The following is a 6,619-nucleotide window of genomic DNA, read 5'->3' as shown; positions in this document are numbered from 1 at the left end:
GGCTTGGGTGGAAAAATGAACCTGTGGGCAGGACGTGCTTCCAGTTGCGGGGCAGTCGGTGCCCTCGGCCCCCTGCACATCCCTGCTTATGCACAGGCACAGGCACACGAGCAAGAAAACAACTTAAACAGCATGTTCAGATGCTTTCTGGAAGGGGAGGGGTTTAGCTTCAAATTAGGGAGCTCTCTCAGATGAACGATAAATTTCTCTTTGGTCAGGCTTCGGTGTTTGATCATATCTTTGTGTTTTTGTCCCCACCACAAAGGGACCCGCAGGCTGAATCAAGAAATAGGATTTCAGATCGTTTGATTTGACACAAGGAAACTGTTGCGTTTGTAATATTGTAACACCCTAAAGGGGAAAAATGAAACCTCTGTAGCTGAGACAAGGAGTGTGCTTAAGTACCACTACGTTTCAAACCCCATTTGGATATAATTTAAGACTCCTCTGGCTTACAGTAATATACTCCCCAACCTTGAGGCTATCCAAAAGGGGGGATTTAATGAGGCCGAGTTTATACACTTATATAATTTAGAGGTTTTGCTGTAGCTGTAAAATGACAATTGGTACATGTGTAGTGCAAAAGAGCTGAAATCCCATCCAGGGACCAAGTTGGTTATTTCTGAAGGAGCTGTCATTTCCAGCAGGGGGGACACAATGAGAAGGCCAGGAGCGATGGAGCTCTGATCTCCACCAAGGAGAGATAACCACCTGATTAAAATAGGGCTCTTGTTCCCTCGTTACTCGATCGTCGTGTGAACTTACCTTATTTACAATTATAGGCAATGAGTGAGTCGCCCAGATTGCAATACACCTATAGCTGTGGGTTCACCCCTCCCTTTGTTATCAAGACAATCTCTTGGACAGATTTCTGGATCACTCATAACGTGGGAGCACAGAAATGCTCTTAAGTATATTCAGAGTCCTATATGAAATCGCAGCATGTGCATCCCCCTGCTGGGAACTGAGGATGGGGCTGGGCCCAGCAGAACCAGCCTGTGGAAATCGGGATATTTACAGTACTCAGACACGTGGAAGCACCAGCAGAAAGCAGAGGGGCACTGCTCTGCAGGAAATACTATTTTGTACTCGACATCTGGCACTTGCTCATTTTGCAGGTGAACCCAGGCACAGCAGCTGTTGGAGGACACCCTCCTTTTGGGTCACTCTGGAGGCCTGGTGGACACCAATGGCATTGGACATTAAATCGCATCTTCACTGAGATTTAATGCACTTTGTTCTCCATTTTAATACTAAATGGCACAGTGTTTGCCCAATTATTATCCCACTATTGCTTGTGCATTTGTCTCTTATGTCTAGTGTCTGTCATTACACAAAGCGTTTTGAAGAGCTAATTTCAAAAGACAGAAAGTCTACACTTAATATAAAAGTCATTAAATTAGCATGACAAGCACAAAGTTCCTAGGTTATAATTTGGTTATAGATCTGAAATCTTCCCTGCTTTATCTCTCCACTTGAAGGATGAAGCCTGCAGGAAGGCACTGTCTCAAAGTGTGGACAATTGAGCTGCAGAGTGCATGGTGGAGGAACAGGGGAGAGATGTGGGCTCCATCACCACCTTTTTGGGAGTGCGGCAGTGACAAGAAAGATCTCTGATTTTCCCTTACGTCTCCCAGAAGCCAGAAAAAGGTGTGATCAGATGGTCTTCTACTACAACAGGTGGGAACAAAAAATAAGTACATACCGATGCGTTTCTCATCGATAACAATGTTGCTTGAATAGCAAGAAGTGCTCTTGCTTGTTAGATCCCACTAAACGGTAAGATGGGAAAATGCGTGACAGAAGCAGCCATTGGCTGGTTGCACTAAAGCTGCAAGGCATCCCATTTATTTTAATCGCTTCTTCATTTTGGAAGAAAGCTGGGGAGAGGAGGGGAAGAGCTGCTTCTGCCAGCTGCATGTGTGTCTGCATTGCCCGGGAGAGCTACAGGACCCCCGGGGGTGCCAGAGCAAAGGCGCCCAGGACGCTGCCGAGGGAGCACCCGGTTCTGCCTGGTTCTGCCCGGCTTTGCCCGGTTCTGCCCGGTTCTGCCCGGCCTGGAACCCTCCCCCTGACACGCTGCGTTTCGACAACGAGAAAATTAGAGAAGAGACGGGGCAATTCAAACGCTGTGCTCGCAGAAAAGGCTGCCCTGGTCGTCGTTTAGGCTAAAAATCTGCTGTCAGCTTCCCCCCCCTCTCCCCCCTGCCCCGGTATCAGCAAGGTGCGTTTCTGCGGACTGATTTGTCTGCTTTTAACCAGGTGCGAACTGTGGAAGCTTTCCATTTACCTTTTTGTTATTTTTTTTTTTTCTTTAAGCTTTTTAATTATCATCCCTGACCTGTTGGGCATACCTACAGTATCCATGTCCCTTTTACATCGCTGCCTTCCCTTTCTCTGCATGTTTCTGCTATTTAACACTTGCTACCTTTGCCATTAGAGTCCTAGAGTGACCCCCATGGGTATCTTTGAAAGAAAGACCCTCTGCATTCCAGCACTGCCTCCTTACCCAAGTGATAGCAAAGGGACCATTCAGACACATGGACCACACTGAAGCATTAATTAGGCTGATGAAATCCATAGAAATGTATGGATTCAGCATAATCGAGTTTCTTCTGCTGACTATAGTTAAGGAATACGTGAGCAGCTGGGAGAATAGAAAGTACTGTTAGGGTGAAGTCATGCATGTAATTGAGTATATTTAACATAACCATTTTAATGATCGGTGATTAAAAGTGCATCTACTTAAATTGTATACCTCTGCAATTTGTCCATATCAACTTTAGAGCACACACAAAGAAAAGGTCGTCATATAAATTTATAAACAAGATCCCTTCCTGGCTACACATGACTCGAGCTGGAACGATAACTCGGCAGCGGCGGGAGGGGAAAAGGCCTTTTGCGAGCAAACAGCTACGCCAGTGCGATATTAATTAATCACTGGTCTGCCCCCCTTTCTCTCCTATGCAGTCACAGTATTAGAAGTGCATAATAAGTGAGTTTTCTTTTCATCCGTAATTATTTATAACAATTAGATCACTCGGGGAAAACAAAATAAGAATCCCTGGTTTTCTTTCCCATACTAAAGGAGCTCCTTTTCCCTCGCTTGACAATATTGTGTGTACGTGTGTGCGGGCGTACACATATCTGCAAATAAAACGGGGGGTTTCTTCCGCAGAAACGTTGTTGGCGGACACCCAGCAAAGAAACGATCAAGTTTTAAACTTCTCCCCTCGCTGAACTTCTACGCGGAGAGGTTAAGGACCAGCAAGACGGGCAGTGTCCGGAGGGGACGGGGCTGCCGGGACCAGCCGTGTCTCCTCGCAGGAGAGCCCCGCGGAATGGGAAATTAGCAGTTGAAATCTGCTAGTGGGGACTAGATCCCACAAAGCCCACGCGTTGGGAAGGCTGAGTGTCTCTCTCTCGCCTATTCAATCTGCCCAGGCTGGTTGCAGCGAATAAATAGAGTCATTGTGGAGCCCATACACAAACCGACCCAACTCCCTCCCCCATCCCTTCTCGCCCTCCCCCCTTTCCTTTATGCTTAAACGCACACAAATCTGCAACCGCTTTGCACTAAGAGGAGCCCAAACTTTTCTTCCCTTTACTGTACCACGCCTGTGGGAAAGGTTTAGTCACACGTATGGAATATATACTTATGGCAGAGGGACGGGGGTTCAGGCTGGGTAAGGGAAAACAGGAGCCTTCCAGGGGCAGGACTCATCCTGCCCTCTCGCCGCCGAAGATAACGGTTCAAAGTAGCCAGGATGCATTAAACAGCCACAAAAGCGGCGGAGGCGGGGGTGGGGGGCAAGAAGGTTCACTTGAGTTTCGGGTGGCAAACTTAAATGGTGCTGTCTCCCCCTCTCAGCATCGCTGCAAGGTGAAATCCATTTGGAGCCATCCCTGCCAAGCGGCCCGCAGCCCGGCGGGGCGGGCGGCAGCTCCGCGCCTGGGGAAGTTACTCCGTGCAAGAGAATTCGCAGCCTTGAAAGCATATTTTTCTTCCAGCTATGGTGGCACTTAAGCGATAATGTAGGCAATGAAACTGGGGAGATTTATATCTTTTGGAAAGTAGGACGAGCCAGATGGTAATAGCGTCATTAACAAACAAACTTAGGATCTGCAAGTGAAGCTTGAAATTGGGAAAGAGATCTGGAGAACAAAAGGAGCTGCTGTTGAGGGGGGGAAAAAAAGAGTCCCTCTTCAGCCGGCCAAACCTAAGAGCACATTCTGGAGGGGCTGCTCCTGCCCAGCACTAGATAATAAACGACGGCTTTTTCCTCCCCTGTTGTGACTGAGAAAGGACAGAGAAAACTTTTGCAATAGGCAAATGTGGCATTTATTTATGTGTAACCCTTTGTAGTCTCAAGTGTCCCAAATGGGCCTTTAATTCAAATCCCCAGTTTGATAGGGAGAGATCGCTTCTCCCAAGTTTATTTTAGCGAAACAAAGCGCCGCTTGTGGAACTTGAAGGGCCAAAAGTTCAGTAATTATTTTTTTGAATTAATAGTGACGAATAAATATTAAAGGTTAAACGTTATTTGGGGAGAGAGCTGAAACATCTGCGGGATTTATCGGGTCCTCTCGGATTTTTTCCTAAAAAAAAAATAAAAATAATTAAAAATGCTCACTGACTGTTATGAGGCACGGACACAGTAGCTGCTGGAGGTCCTGGGGCAGGGTCGGGGTGCAGGAGGGTCGGCAGGGGCGCAGAGAGGTCTCGGGGGACCCGGGGGGGGCCCTCCCCGCTCCCCTGCCCTCCCTTCTGCCCTCAGACTGGGTTTCTTCCTGCATCATCATCCTTCGGGTTTGCTTTCTAAACCCACACGGAAGGTTCCTCTCTGGCCAAAGGAAAGGCCTTCAGCACAGCTTTAACCAGCAGAGAGTCCATGAACAGCAGAGACCAACCAGCTCCAGAGCTTCAGCAGAAGGGATGGGGTGTTTGCCTTCTAAATTTAAACCAGTATGCTCCCAAAAGCAATAGAAATGTTTGGAGATCTTTAGAAGATCCCCATATCTCCCTTCCAGAGTAAAGTTGGTGGTTATTAGATGATTAATGGTTTAAAAGATGCCTGTTAACAGTCCAAAGTTGAGAGACACGGACCCACGCTCTAAAGTAAAAATCTAACGTGATTTTTTAAAATGTGCTGGAGATCTTTAAAAGCCCCGAGGACTTACCCTTAAGGCATTATTCAAAGAAAAAAAACCTGAGACTGGCGGTTCGTCACAGGCAATTGTAAAGGGTTTCAAAGGACCGATCAAACGAGTTGGAGAGTAATCTACATTAAAGTCCGGATGGCAGTGTTACAACATGCACCTGCAGGGTATTTGCTATCCGTGCCCCTTACAGAGCTACAAATCACCATTAAAGAAAGCTGCTTAAGCTTCCTTCTCGCTTCTAGAAAGACTTACTCGGGCTCCTTCACTTTGATATTTATACATCTTGTTATTGATAAGTGTGGGGCTGTTCAGTGCTCCCTTCCCCCTCCCGGACAGTCCTCACCCCCCTCCTGCACCCTCCTCCCCCCCGCCCAGGGCTCCAGGGGGGTGTTCTGGGAGTCCAGCCCCACAAAAAGACACACGTGGGCGTGGGGTCCCCCTCCCTCTAAGCGGAAGAAACCTGAGAGGTGCCAGGGCTGGGAAAAGTTTTATTTTATTTATCTAGTTTCCCCCCCAGCCAGCGCGGCCCTCCCGGGCGGGCGCTGTCACCGAGGAGACCGGGGCAGCCCGGGCCGCATCGGCACGCTGGATGTCCCGGCGGATTTTCTCACAGTTGCGGGAGGCGCAGACATGGAAATGAGCTCATTAAGGGAGGAGTGGCAGCCGCCCAGGCCTTCCTCCCCCGCCCCCGGCCCGACCCGGGGGTGGCGGTATGCTCCCCCCGCCGGGTGATGTCAGCGGGGAAAGTAAAGTTGTAAAACAAACAAACGAGCCGGGAAAGGTAGAACTAAAAAAATAAAATAAAAAATAAAATAAAAAAATTAAAAACAACCCACAAGAATTTCCACCCACTCGAGAAGAAAAGGCTCAAAGGTCAACAGGGATTCATCAACCGCTTCCCACGGCTGCAGGCAGGGCTGGCAACCGCGAGTCACCGCATTGCTGTTGCTGAGAATTTCAGTGCTCACGTCTGCGTTTTCAATACTTGGGTAGTATCGAGGGGATAGTTGCTGAAGAGCAAAACACCCACCCTGCCGCAGGTGTGAGCCGGTGCCCCGCGTCGGGCAGGGCTGAGCGGGCGAGGAGAGCCTGGAGGCAACAACCGGGCACCCGCATCCCTGCGGGTCCTGCCCGGGGCAGCCGCGGGGAGCAGCCCGGGGGGGAGCAGAAGGGGACTTGACTGCACGTGCTGTGGAAGAGGATTTGGCTACTGTTTGTGAGAAAAAGGAAAAGAAGTAAAAGGAAAAAAAAACATACAAAGAAGGCAAAATATCCTGAACTGGTGTATCTGCCTCATGTCTTGACACCCCTGGTGGCAGAGGGTCGGTACATCTCGCCCTGACCGCCCGCTGAGGGGCCCTCATGGTAGCTCCGGGCTGGGGCTGGGGGCGAGGGGCAGGACTGGGCAGGACGGGGCAGCGCGGCCGGCGCCGCTGCCAAAGATTGACCAACCCAC

This window comes from Chaetura pelagica, unplaced genomic scaffold, assembly GCF_000747805.2.
Source record: "Chaetura pelagica isolate M959 unplaced genomic scaffold, ChaPel_1.0 scaffold20, whole genome shotgun sequence".
Taxonomy (NCBI): Eukaryota; Metazoa; Chordata; class Aves; order Apodiformes; family Apodidae; genus Chaetura; species Chaetura pelagica.
The sequence above is the reverse complement of the archived record's forward strand: the minus strand, read 5'-3'. Positions refer to the sequence as shown.